General features: G+C 48.9%; 1 protein-coding gene and 1 long non-coding RNA gene across 5 annotated transcripts in view; one reads left to right on the plus strand and one right to left on the minus strand.

The window, feature by feature from the left end:
• The window catches only part of Ndnf (neuron derived neurotrophic factor), a 34,221-nt gene extending 22,683 nt beyond the window's left edge, over positions 1-11,538 (minus strand). The window contains exon 1 of one of the 2 annotated variants that reach the window (XM_046430301.2): positions 11,294-11,538. The gene's annotated coding sequence lies outside the window, so the exon portion shown is untranslated. Of the gene's footprint in view, positions 1-8,136; positions 8,586-11,293 lie in introns of those variants that run through there. The other variant, XM_046430300.2, reaches the window with a different exon arrangement.
• LOC124083579 (uncharacterized) lies at positions 8,908-13,334 on the plus strand. Of its 3 annotated transcripts, XR_006848816.2 has the most exons (4): positions 8,908-9,113; positions 9,248-9,395; positions 10,545-10,608; positions 13,053-13,334. It is a non-coding gene; the product is annotated as an uncharacterized LOC124083579 (long non-coding RNA). The 3 variants fall into 3 exon arrangements; XR_006848814.2 differs by having other exon boundaries at positions 10,545-13,334; XR_006848815.2 differs by having other exon boundaries at positions 8,908-9,079; positions 10,545-13,334.
• The last annotated feature ends 555 nt before the right edge of the window (positions 13,335-13,889 follow it).

A 13,889-nucleotide genomic window follows, 5' to 3' on the forward strand; every position in this document is an offset into this window, starting at 1 on the left:
TGGCTGGTGGTCAGACGGATCGAAGGCTGAAGAAAGGCAGGGGATCTGCCTGGAGAGGTAATTTCATGGCGATAAGTAGACTTAATGCAGAAAACGGATAACGTCCTTTTACGATGCTGCATAACTTGTGTGATGGCAGTGGCCAAGTCGGGGGGCTAGGGAGGTCTACCTGGGAGCTGCTGTGATCAGGGGCTGACACCCACTTCACCATCAGTGATATCCCCGTCAAGTAAGCCTTTCCAGAAGGACAGATGTGGAGCATTACTACTATTTATCAAGGCCAGTCCTGTCTGTCTTTTAGAACCAGAGGGGTTTTTTATTCTGAAATGTGTTCGTATTCTACCTTAAATAATAATTTAAAAGTGAAAGAGTTTAACCAGCTTCCTTAAACACTTACTAATAAATTACTACCCCAAACAAACAAGCCAACATTGAGTGCATGGCATACCATGGGGATGAGCTTGTGGACTTAGGCTACATAAAAGGCATTTTTGAATCATTAAGTTGTGAGAAATTCTAAGCAAATCATGTCCATGCAAATTAATGTGGCCATTCATCTCACCCTGAAATTGGTAGACATTTCTGTCAGTTTTGCTTCTGAATCCAGAGAGTTACCACTTTGTTTAAAGTTTTTGTGTGTTAAGGTTGTCTCTTCACTGAGACTGGGTCTCAGATTTCTCATGAGCAGGAGCATATGACGTCACGTCACAGGCTGCTAAAGTGACAGATGTGGAAACACATTAGAGAGAACCGTGAGCTACAGGACCAGGGTGCTGTGGCAATGTGCACTGTCATCCACACCATGAAATCAAGCACGAGAAACGACCTCAGCTTCAGCAAATGACTGGGGTTACTGAAAAAACAGTGACATTTCAAAGAACATTTTCAAAATGTAATAATATACATGAAAAAAGTTGGAGAGCATTATTCAAAACTTTCAGAATACTGACATTTTCAGAATTTCAGAACATAATGGGTTCGACATCTATGGATGACAGAAGAACTATGAAAAGCTTGAGAGTAACTGGTTTATTTAGGGGGCGTTTAAATATTTTTAAAAATCTTACATATTTTATTTTATTTATCTTAATTCTTCCTTTAAAATGTATCCTAGGTCTTTTTTTTTTTTCCTTTTTAAAAGCTGCTCTTGGTGCATTGACTGTAAACAGCAGTGAGCTCATTGTTGCATATTCAAACATGCACACAATAGGCAGTATAATTTGGTCATTCACTTGGGGGCTTTCTCAGCTTCCTGTTCCCCCCTTTCCAAGACCTCTCATTCTGTAGAGGGTGTCTGCGCTGTGTGGTCTCCAAACCTCTGAGCACTGTAACAGTGGAAAGGCACCTTCATGTACAACTCAGTGCTCTGGACTGACTCGAGAGTCCTGGTCCACCGTGGGCACGGGAGGCGCCCTTCACATCTTTCCCGAGTAACATCCAGGGGTGGCGTGATGATGTCAGGGCTGGTTATGATGTCACGGCTTTGCCTTGCCTTTTCACTTTGTAGAGGCGGTCACCTCTGCCAGGTTTTGTTGGTCACTGACCCTCTGACGTGTGGAGTCCCAGAGCTTTGGTTAATCTGTCCCCTAGCTAAGATTCACAACTCACATCTTCATCCACAGAGGTGAACGCTAAAGGAGTGACCTGAACACAAGCACCTAAGGTGGCACCGTGCACCACAGTCCCGTGAAAAGGCAGCCCTCTCAGGGCCTCTGGTGACGTCTTCAGAAGCTGTGAGATGGGCGGGATTCACGCAGTGGGAAGCCAGCACATTGTCTGAAGACATATCCAGCATCTTTCATTTTACTTGGACGTCGAGTTTTTAAATGCAAGTATTCTCCAGGCCTACACTTGCCGAGATAATCTCCAATGGCCTAATTCCTGGACATGGAAATTCTATGCCTGAATTCACACCAAGGCATAATGAGGACAGTTTACCGAATCTGTGGGGCCCAGGGCAAAACTCCCTGCTCCAAAATAAGATTCTCAAGATGGTAACAGCAGCAAATTCAAGCGAGTGCAATTCTAAGTGTGACCAGTGAAGCAGGCCCCGGGGTAACTTGTACTGAAATACGAGACAGAGTTTCCAAAGAGAAATGGAAGAGCTAGGCTGTTCAGAAGAGGAAAGGCCGAAGAAGCTCAGTTAAATATTATTTCTCCCTAAAATTTGTCTTAAGGTAGCCTTGTTTCCATTGGTTTTATCCAGCTACTAAACACCTTTGTAAGAGGTTAACCGATGTCAGGTTACTGTTCCCCATTGAAAGGTATTCTCTAGTTACAGAAGACTCTGAAAATAAAATTACATTAATAATTAAGAGATTGTGTTTTAGTCTCCTGAGGAGGCTTGAGAACACCTGGGACAGGTGGCTTTCCTGTAGGTGACACACCTGTCACCTACTATGAAGCATCCTGCCAGTGCGATTGTTACAGATTACATTTTTATCTCCCATTTAAGAGGTGGTTTTATTTTTCCACGATAAAGCAATTTATTTTTTCAAACTTTCAAACATCACCAGTGGAATTTGCATGTCTGAGACCCAGGCAGGCAGAGATGAGCCATTGTGGGCCTTACCCAGTGGGACGGGCATTGCACCAACACTGCTGTCCCCATGTGTGCCTGTCTCCACTGTGGCCACACATGTCTCTTCAGTTACGGGATCCAGTTCTGAATGATGTAAGTCTGAAGCTTTTGATGATACTGATAAGTTTGAGCGAGTGCTGTGATTTAACAGGAAGTCGTGGTGCAGACACGCAGACACACTCAGGTCTCCTTGCGAAACACGTGTACACACATTAGTGTATCCCTACCCATAAACATGTCTTCACTGTGTCTTTAAATGTATTTTAAATAAGATTATGCAAATGGGCCAAGGACATTTATGTTTGAGCGAAATATTTTGGCACATTTCCTTAGATTTTCCCTGTGGGCTGAAGAGATAGACCTGACCACAAACAGCTGGGTGCTGGGTCCTGATATGGGCACGCCAAGGCCATCTCACACCGGCAGCATCCAAGCAGAAGGGCTGCTCCTGAACAAACCGGGTCCTTCTTAAACACAGTGCTTCCAAGTCAGTCCCTGTGCTGCCCTTGGTGTGTGCTAACTGTCGGAACACAGTGTCCGCCGTCTGGGCATAAAACAGACTTGTTCATGGTTCCTGTGTTATGATTCTAAAAGTCACCGTGACTTAAAAACCACTGCACAGGTCTTTCTGAGGTCAGATCTATCTACTTCAGAGTATTAACCTTCAGGATCACTTTACCTACATCTGTGTAGGCAAGGGTGTTGCCTCGGAGGACACTAGACAGGAATGTGGCTTTTAACTGTTGATAGAACTCACATTGATTGGAGTCCCTGTCTGGGCTGCGTCCTTAGGCCGTGGAGTGTGTATTCTCCCAGCACACAGCTGCAAGAGAGTGTTGTTGTAATGACTTCCTCTTAGAAGAAACCCACAAATGTGTACCGTCTCCATGCACTTCAGCCGTCACCAGCATGTGGTGTGAACTGAAATCCTCCCAGTCAGAAATGTGCATGCTTCTAACTCAGTTTCTGTAACCTGGTTATTATGTTTAAATGCCTCTACACTGCAGGGCGGTGCCCCATAGTTCCACTCAAATTAGTTTATCTCTAATAGTGCATAATATATTCTTATAGAGTTCCTTCCAAACTTAATAGAACCTTGTTTTATAAAATGATTTATTTTCTCATAACTCTAAAAAGGCAGCAAGTTATTTCAGAATTACAAGACACATTTGACATTTATCCAATTATGCTACTTTAGCCACAGATTTGTTTTTTAAAGAAAAGATTCAATCCAGAGTTTTCACAAGTGAGGCCAGAATACTTCAGAGAAATAGATGAAACGTTAAATAAGCATCATGTTCAAAGTTTCTACATGAAAATATCGATAAACAAAAGCCAAGAGCTATTTACCAGCTTACTAAAATAAATCTGTTTCAGAAGGATCAGGAAGTTACTTAAGGACAGTGACATGTGAACTAGGGACAGTTCCCATAGCTTTCCCATGAACGGGAGGCTTGTAGAATTCAGAGAGAAGTTTAGATCAAATCGAGCTTAGTGAGTTCTTTAAACAACTGGCACCATATCAGGACCCAGCACCCAGCTGTTTGTGGTCAGGTCTATCTCTTCAGCCCACAGGGAAAATCTAAGGAAATGTGTTGCTGTATTGCTAGTTTACTTTTATTCACATTCTTTACCCTTAATTTTTTAAATGCAAAATAACTTTTAGAAAAATCTTGACAGAATTTATATTACTACATACATTTCCTATTTTCTAAGTACTTCAAAGAACTAAAATTCGTGGATTTTTGGTTTTCAGTTTTTAGTAAAACACAAAAGGAACAGGGAAGGCATGCATCTTTGGGTTTTGTGTTCAGGAAGTGAGTACCCAAGAATATACCTGCTTTTGGCACTGGCTCGGGCCCTGTGGGCTCTGGAACAGCAAATTCCAGGACTCATGAATCTGCACACACTTGAACACACACAGAGCACACTGAAATGGGGTGATTTTCCCAAAAAAATATAATGGGATTTATGGTCAACTACGTGACACAACAGGATCTCAGCAGTCTTGTGTTTCAGGTCCCACCATGTGATTATCTGTTAACAACAGCAGTGAAGCCTTCTCTCTTCTTCCTTGGTGGAAAGCGACATCCAAGTACAACTGCACACACCCTCGCGTGGTTTCATTTTCCATTTGCAATATAGAGCAAAAAAAAAAAGTGGAATGTGCCCTGCTTTGCTGCATAAATACAGCATATTCTTGAAGGGAGTATTTAAATACTGGAGGAGTTGGATTTTGAAATCAGTTTTCAAAGCAACAATTTGTTACGGTTTACTTGTAACTATTCAAAGGTGCTGTGGTTTCTACTACATGGTTGGGGACCAACAGGGTAAGGATAAGTTATGTTCCTCACAACAATCATTCCAAAATAAACACTTCAAGGTTTTAGAAATTATTTCAAGGTCAAATGAGCAAGCTGAGCCGGCTGCATGTTCTGCCTGCCTGCGGCTTGACACAGAAGGTCCAGCCACGCATCTTCTTCCTGGTGACTAGCGGGTGGCCAGGTTCCTTACTCAACCAGCTGTCCCTGCTGGCGCAGGGTTCTCCAAGGCAAGAGAGACAGGGAGACAGGGAGCAGGAAGGTTGGGGACACAGGGCTTGGTCACTGGAATCAACCGCCCCATCTGGGAGACTAAGGAAGGGAGACTGAGCCCTCCTCCATCGGCTCCTGTGCTGTGGTTCAGGCACACCACCCCATCCCCAGCGACCATCCAGCACACCCAGATGGAAAAGACCTTTCTTCTAATAAGGATGGCAACAAGACTATTGTGCTTTTTTAAAAAAATTCTGCTCTCTGAGTAGGCTGAATAGCACCAACCGCGACAGCAATAAGGCCACTCTGTGTTCACTCCAGTTCTGTCTCTCTCCTTCATCTCAAACAATTAGTTAAAGTTCTAAAACACATTTTCCCTTCCTATGCAGGGTCTGGTGGAAGAATTCAAGTGAGAAAACTTAGGTCTGAACTGCCAGGCTCAGGATGCCACTGACGACGCCTCTCCACGGTCATCTGAAGACTGACCCACAGCTCGAGTTCTGATGCAGACCCTGGCAGGGTCTGGGCAAGCTGGTGATGTGGTCGTTCCTCTTCAACATCCATGCTTTACCACAGAGTGCTAATAAGACCCAGGGCAAACAACCAAGGGCGGGGGCTTCCCTCCTTCATTGGAGGGTATTTTTCAATTATATATTTTGTTACGTCTTCAGAGATAAAAGCTGTATCTGCAAGTGATTAAAAGATGTTTTATATTCGTGGTTTCATTTCTGCTGAAACGAATGCGTAATTTAAACCACACATAATTCATAGCAATTTAGACCCATTACAGAGTCACAGCTTCTTTTTTATGATAGTTACTAATTAAAACAGAGCGTTATGCCACGCCGAGCCTCAGCCTTTGACATACAGGTTTAATGAATAAAACATCCTGACACAAACATGAAAACAATAACGGGGACAAGGCTGCAAGCTGTTATGCTTCAGTGTGTGGAAAAGATTAAGGACGTTCACGGAGCTCGGCACTGTGGAGAGAAGGAGCCCGGAATGTCTTTCTTTAAAGGAAGAAGCAAGAGGTTTTTGAGAGAAATTTGAAATAGTACTAATCTCTAACTTCTGGGCCCCTCATTCCCAGTTGTCCCCCTCCCCCAACTAGGAATTTAAACTCATAAGCATCACTTTTAGAGAACAATGATGGGATATTTTAATGTAATCCTGAAATATAGGTTTAGATTGAAAATGGGAATTGGGACCATAATTAATTATGTTGAGAATTTTTTTAAAAACTTTAAGAAGGCAGAGGAAGGTAAATGACATTTCATAAGACTACAACCTTCTAAAAGTTCACGGATTGAAACTTTGGTAAATGACAGTATCTTTGGGGGGTTTGATGAATCCCATATGCAGAGTGAGTGTGAGGAATTAATTCCGTTTGGTGTTTTCACTTTCTGAAGCCACGGTAATAAGAGATTGACATAAAATCAAACCAAGTGTAAACACAGTCCTTAGCTAGGGTTATGGCCTTATTATCGCTCTTAATAAACATAATTAATAATAATAAATACCGGTCGCCCTCAGCACCCTGCTCCACACCATCGCGCCCCTCCCATCCATCCATCACTTCTTTCAGGATAATAAAACAATTCAACCCACCAAGTCCTCCACTCCGCTCCCTCGGGAGAGATGTTTTATCTCTACCTCTAGGAGCCAGGGAGGACTTCTCTTGTTTGAAGGGGGCGGAGAAGAGCGGGTCTTATTTACTTCCATTGACGACTCCCCTGGTTCTCACGGGCGCCCTGGACCTGGGAGGAGGAGGAGGGAGGAGGAGGTGGGAGATTCCCTCCTCCCAAAAGAAAAAGGGTTCAGGAAGCGAGGTCAGGAGGAGGGCGGGGAGAGCGGGCAGTGTTTGGTGAGATCAGCAAGACAAATGAAAAAATTAATTCTCCATTGTGATCCAGTGGGGCCGAAAGATGAGAAGTAAACAGCTTTACCAACCCAAGTTGCTAAAAAGAACTCCAAGAAACAAAACCAGACATTTGCTCAGGTTCATTTCCCGCTCAAGGTCTAGCTTTCTGGGAGCCGGACATCCCGGAGCAGGAGATGGACAGCGCCCCGAAGGGGGCCGGAGGGGAACGCGACCCGGGCGCGCGCCAGCCCAGCGCCCCGCGGAGGTGCCCGAGGACTCCCTGGTCTCGGCGGCCCGGCGCAGCCGCTGCGGGACACCGAGGGGCTGTCGCCTCGGTCTGGGCGGCGTGCAGACAGCTCGCACCCCAAATCCATCAGTTGCGAAGTACCCCCAAAGCAGCGGGAATCCGAAGCCACGCATTCCGGCTGGGACTGCGGCGAAGCTCAGCACCGAGAAAAGCAGGCGCAGGCCGGGGCGAACCCCACTCGCGCACAGACGGGGCGAGGGCGCGACGCCGGTGGCCCGGCGGGAGGACGTCCCCTCAGTGGCGCTCTGCCCTGAGTCACAGGACAGCCAACCCGGCCGCCCCGCTCGGTTTCCCTAACGGTGCTCGCCAGCCACGCAGAGGACAAACGCCCAGCCGAGCGGGGTCCCCGGGAAGGCCGAGCGGGAGCGCCTCGCGCGGCGGGACCCTTCGCTCCTCGCCCCCCGCGCGGGCGCCCCCACAGCCGGGTCCTGCTGACCTTCTCTGGCGGCGACAACTGGCGTGAGTCCTGCGAGAGAGGCGACAGCCTGTCCCGCAGGAGGGCAGAGCGTCCGGGCCGAGCCGGGATGGAGGCTCTGCGGCTTCCCGGACTCCACCGCCCCGGTACGCGGCTCCCAGAGCTCCCGGCCCGTGCGCTCTCCCTCCACCTCCTCACCCTCCGGAGCCGCCCCGCCACGAAACCAGAAGAACCGAGTACGACCTGCTGCACGCCCCTCGTGCCCGCTACTCTTCTGGGTCGGGCGTCCCCGGGACCTCGCTGGGCCCTTCCTAGCTTGGGGCGCGCGCCTCCACCTCGGACCCCGGCTGAGCCCAGGGAGTGAACGCCGTTGTGCCAGTACTGGGGTGGCGGGCTAAGGCGTCCGGAACGGGGTGGCCCTCCTTTGGCGCTTACCTTCAAGAAGTCGGTTTGCCTTTCCAGTGGGGAAGAGAAAAGGTCCCACCCCGAGGTGCGGCTGACGGAACGGTCCACGTCCCGGCTCCGGCCAAGACGCTAAGCGCCGTGTCCAGGAACCGAGGGGACGGGAGGGCAGGGGCGGAAGCAGATGAGAGGAAAATCAGCCGGCCGCAGGGTCCCAACTTTGCGGCCAGCGCCGCTAACTTCAAACGCTGGCGAAAAGCAAGCGGCGCGCGGCCGCCGAAGTTGCTGCGAAGTGGAGCAGCAGCGGCGCGGGCCGGGGACCGGGCAGAGCCGGGAAGCGGCCAAGAGGCGCGGCGCGTGCGGGCCGGGTGCGGGAGGATGCCGCGGCGCGGGCGGGTCTGCGGGCGGCCGCTGGCCCTGGGCGCCAGGCGCACGGCGAGGGGAAGAACGCGGCCGGTGCCCGGCTCCGCGCTCCGCTCTCTGGGGCTCGAGCGGGGATTGTGTGTGCACTCCGGAGTGTCACTGCTCAAGCCGGAGCCTCCCCGCCTCCCGCCCGGCTGCCCGCCCGCCCCCTCCCCGCTCTGCCCGCCGCCTCCCCCTCCGTCCCCCTCTCCCTCCCTCCCGCTGCGCGCCAGCGTGCGCGCGCGCGTACACACACACACACACACACGATCTCTCTCTCTCTCTCTCTCTCTCTCTCTCTCTCTCTCTCTCTCTCTCTCTCTCTCTCTCTCTCTCTCCTCTCTCTCTCTCTCTCTCTCTCTCTCTCTCTCTCTCTCTCTCTCTCTCTCTCTCTCTCTCTCTCTCTCTCTCCTCTTTCCCTCTGTCTCCCACACACCCCGCCCAGCGACCCAGCGCTCTCACTGGAGGCTCGCGGGCGGCATGGGGGACACTTCGCTGTCCTTGCCTGCTCTCCACCCGGGGGCGTAGAGGGAGGCCTTCCAGACCCTAGCGAAGCTGCGGAATCCAGCAGGACGTGCGCGCGGGACCCTCCCAGTCAGGGAGACGGGGTGCACAATAGAGGGGAGCTCTGGGGTTGGCTTGGGGGCGGGGTGGGGAAGCGGGTTGAATCCAGAAGGTTGGAGGTTGGACGGAGGCGGAACGCGAGTGTGCAAACTGTGCATTCGTGGCCCACTTTCCACAGAAAGGCTGCGGACCGCAGAGCGCTCGGGACCGCTTCCCCCTCGGCGCAGACCAGCCTCCTCCGGTGGAAACGCAGCAGCTGTTTTAACAATTGAAAAGCAGCCCTACAGGACCAGCGAGCAGTGTGTGAAGCCATTAAGGCTGACTAGGTAATTAGGATTAGAAGTTACCTAATTAGCAACCTGGCCAGAGCCTTGGAAAAACGTGGGGGGCGGGGGGGTGTGTGTACCCAGTGATTCAGTGAACTCATTTTGGCAGTTGTGAGTCTAGTTTCTAGCAGACCTGATATATATATTTTTTAAACTGCAGTTTGGGGCGTGTTAAGTTCTAAGAATATGCTGTTTATTAAAATATAGTGTCTATATTGAAAGCATGAAAAACACCTTCCCTCTTCTCATTTTGTTGGTAAAATGAAGATAAATAAGATGGAAATCAACCTCACTGAGATCACACTACTTATTAACTATGATCTTTTTGTTAAGTACCTTTAAATGCCTGGTCACAGGACAGTCCAATTCAGCTGCTAAAGTTTCATGGCTACTACATGAGAATACTGCCATATGTAGATTTATGAAACTGTATAAGTGCCACAAAATGGTTTTAAAGACTAAAAGGCACATTTGAGATCACAGCAAGCTTATCTTTTGCACACGAGGTGGGTAAAAGCAGCCCTGGATCTCCCCTCACATCTGTAGAAGTGACCTCTTGAGACATGACCCAGAGCAGGTCACCCATTCCTTCATTAACACACATTAAATTTCTCTATGTACCAGGTAGGTCTCAAGTGCTGAGATTTAAAGGTAAGACATGGTGTCCACCTTTAAAGAACTCACACCAAAGTGTGGAGACAGGCATAAATGAAAGTGTGATTAGCACCATGATACATCTTTGTTCAGGGTCCTGGAAGAGGAAGCAGGCAATTCCCTGCCTAAGGTGCTCTGGTAAAGGTGGTAGGGTTTTGGCATAGAGCTGTGGAGCAGCCGGAGAATTCCAAGCAAAAGAAGATGGGGAGGGGTGGAGCATTCCACGGAGAAACAAGTCAGAGGGTGGGGAGGGTCAGAGTGCTAGGTGTGTCCTGGGAACTGAGAGAAGCTAGGTAGGAGTGCACTGCAGGTGAGGGAGAAGCCAGACCACAGCAGGCTTGGTGGCCCTGAGAGCCAGCACTTCTCTGAAGGTGTTGGAGGTTTGGGCAAGGTTTGGGCAAGGACAGATCTTGAGGTTTTAAAGTGTTATCTTTATATTGTTTATATTGATACTCATTTTATATTTGTCTTTATGTTTATATTGATATGTTTTAGGACATTTACTCTGATACCCCGGTGGAAGAAAGATGGGAGAGGAGGTCATTTTCAGAGGAAAAAGGTCTGAAGGAAGCAGAAGTGCCACCTGGGAGCTGGGACAGTCCCAGAGATGTTTAGGAAGTGGAAGTGCCAGGGCTGGTGCTCACGGCCCAGCAGGGGGTGCAGGGAGGGGGCGTCCAGGGGACTCTGTTTTCTGGCTGGGCAGGAGGCAGGCGATGGTGCAGGTACCAGGAGAAGCGCCCCACAGAAGGCAGACCTGGGAGCAGAGTGTGCAGCTCTGGGGTGCCCCTGTGATGTCTGCAGGTGGCCCTGGGGTTGGTAGCCAGAGAGGAGTTCCTGGAGAGAGGGCCCAAGAGGGAAGGGACCTCAGGAGGCCTCAGCACGCAGGTGCTTGCACAGTCAGGGAGAGGAGGAAGGCAGGCCGGGAGGGAGGACCAGGGGATGGGCACAGATGCTGGGCACCTGAAGGGGAAGAGGGCTGTGAAAGATAGAGGTGAAGGCCGGAGCGGGCAGTGCTAACACGGCGGGCAGATCAGTGTCCCCGGGAGCCTGGCCTGGTGGCCCTAGTTCATGTGGGCGGGGTGTGAAGGAGCAGATGGTAGGGCAGAGGCCTGGGGTCCTGGGGACAGAGGCTGTGAACTCACAGACCTCGCAGTCTGGCCCTGAGGGAGAGGCGTGCAAGGAGAGCACTGTAGCATGGTAGACACCTCCTGCTGGCTTCTCTTGAGTCACCTGGTCTGGGTTACCTGGTGCCTAGGGAGGAGCAGTGGAGAGGGAGGCCCAAAGGCCAAAGCAGAGTGGGGCTGGTCGAGTTCTCAGAGGTCAGTTCTCTCCTCAGGACAGCAGGGCCTCAGTCCACCCATGAGGGTCACAGTGTTGGTAGAGTTCACATAAACCAGTGACTGTGGATTGCCACCAGGAAGAAGCTGCGGCCTATGGCTCTGAATCACTCATGAACCACAGACCTGCGTCTATGGACAGGTCTTGAAAGAGCTCCGTAAAGGGGACATTCACGAGAATTCCTAAAACAAAACAGAACAAAATGTCCGTGATTTCAAATCAGGATTTGCATGTATCAATGTACCCTGTTTTTCTTTTCAAAAAATGGGCCACTGGTGAACCAGTGGCATTGACTATTTAAAACATGTGTCCTTGGGGTATTTAAAGGGGCATCAGACAGCACTTGGATATTTAGCCAGACAGACTTATAATCCTAGAGTCTGACAATTATTTGCCATAGGACAAAACTTCTCTGAGCATCAGGGTTTTTCAAATAAAAATGGAACCAACTATAACTGATTTACTGATTTTGTAGCATTGGATAACAGAACTATGCAAGTGCGGGGCACGTTCTACTTATATGGGAATTTGCTTTTTAAACGAGGAGAGGCACAGATATTCACTCAATAGGAAAAGCCAGTCCACAATGATTAAAAGGTTAAGAATGCGATCTTGGGCTGTTTAGGAGGCCTTCCAGTGCCAGCCTGCAGCCGGCCTCCCGTGTGGTCCACAGACCCCTGGGGCTCCTCAGAGCTGGCTTTCCTGGGAGGTCTGCAAGGCCAGAGCTGTTTTTGACTGAATTCTGAGACATTAGCTTGCCTTTAAAAAAAAAATACTGTGTTGACATTTGCACTAATGGTACAAAAACGCTGGTGGGAAAGCGGCCGGCACCTTGGCTAGATCAAGCAGTGGCACTAGGCTGTCCTCATTGTTGTTTTATTTTTTACTGCCACAAATGTCAGGTCCACTTAGGAACGTCTTTGATGAAGCAATAAAAATTATTTAATTAAATTTTAGCCCTCGCCTGTGACTTTTAATTGTTCTCTGTGGCAAAATGTGGGCGTACAGAGCTGTCCTTACGTGCCAGGGTGCGCAGCGTAGTCCTGAACCAGTCCTGGGGCAGCCTAGCTGGGGGCTGGGCTGGCTGCTGGCCTCATGAACATGCTTTGCCCATTACTTGAGACACAGCTGACTACTGTGCTTCTTCAGGCTCTACATTGGCAGATTTTTTTTTTCTAAATGAATGGAATTAGCCTGTGTTTCAAGGTAAACCACCTGCAATATGTATTTTCAGTAAAAACAATTATAAGCAGAATTTAGAGAACTTGTATCTGCCACCGAGCTTCCCAATACAGTCTTCTCTCCTAAAGTCTGATCATTCCACTTAATGTGGTTTTAGACATTGTACAGTAAAAAGTATTACCATATGAAAGATTTGCATGACATGGCAAAACAGCATTTTCAAATGATTAGTAATACGTGGTGTTATAAAGCTCTGCGTCAATCAAAAATCCATTCAAAGGGCAAGATAGACCAACAGATCTCAGCATAGCACAGTAAGAAAAGCTGACGAGGAGGTTTCATATGCCCCATTGCTGTCACAAGGTTTGAGAAACGGCCACTTGTTGAGTTTTGGTGTAACACTGAAGAGTAATATCCAGAATTGTTTGGAAAAGTTGCTAAAATGCCTCTCCATTTTTCAACTGTATATCTGTTCAAAACCAGGATTTCCTCGTTTACTTCAAACAAAACAACAGAGAGCAGCGGATTGAGTACAGAAATGCCAGGAGAGCAGCTTCAGTCTGTGAAGCCGGACATTGAGGAGGGTTACAGAAATGAAAAACAGGCCACTTTTCTCCCTGAACTGATTTCTTTGTAAAATTTATTTTTTAGAGGATGATGTTATTTCTGTTAACATGTAGTTGGTTAGTGGAGTTGCTTTGGAATGATTGATAAATATTTTAAAGATTTCTATTGTAATTAAAAATAGATTGAATTATGATAGAAGTAATGTACACAGACAAAAACTCCTTGGAATCCCTCAATGTTTTACGACACTCTAAGTGGCCCTGAGCACCACTCTGCTATGCAATGGGACCAGCCCTGGACCCAGACGGAGAGACACCCAGGCTGGTCTCCCCGTGGACACCACGCTCACCTCGGTCATACCGTGTTATACTCTTCTCGTTTCACCCAAGTACAAGTAGGCCCTTCTGCCCTTGAACCCAACTCTGTAGGGTGTTAGAGTGGACAGATCTCCAGGACTGGAACCCACGCTGCACACCCTGGGACTCTGATGAGACTCGGTCTTGCCCCCGCTGGCACGGGGCACCCTTCCATCCATTCAGCCTCCATCTCTCCCCTCACCACTCTCTGCATGGAAGGGCTGTCACCCAAGTCCCCAAGTGCTTCTCTAAGGTCCCTTTGAAATGAAGGACCATCTTGCACTGGGTGACTCTTGCTCACAGAGCCATGTAACGATGAAGTGTGGTCTTGGTAACGTCCACTCTCCCAAGGGCACCTGTGGCTTAACCAGTGCTTGCTGAGCACCTGTTACGTGCC

This window comes from Marmota monax, unplaced genomic scaffold, assembly GCF_021218885.2.
Source record: "Marmota monax isolate L192 unplaced genomic scaffold, Marmota_monax_Labrador192_F-V1.1 WCK01_AAM20220418_F8-fsc00425, whole genome shotgun sequence".
Lineage (NCBI taxonomy): Eukaryota > Metazoa > Chordata > Mammalia > Rodentia > Sciuridae > Marmota > Marmota monax.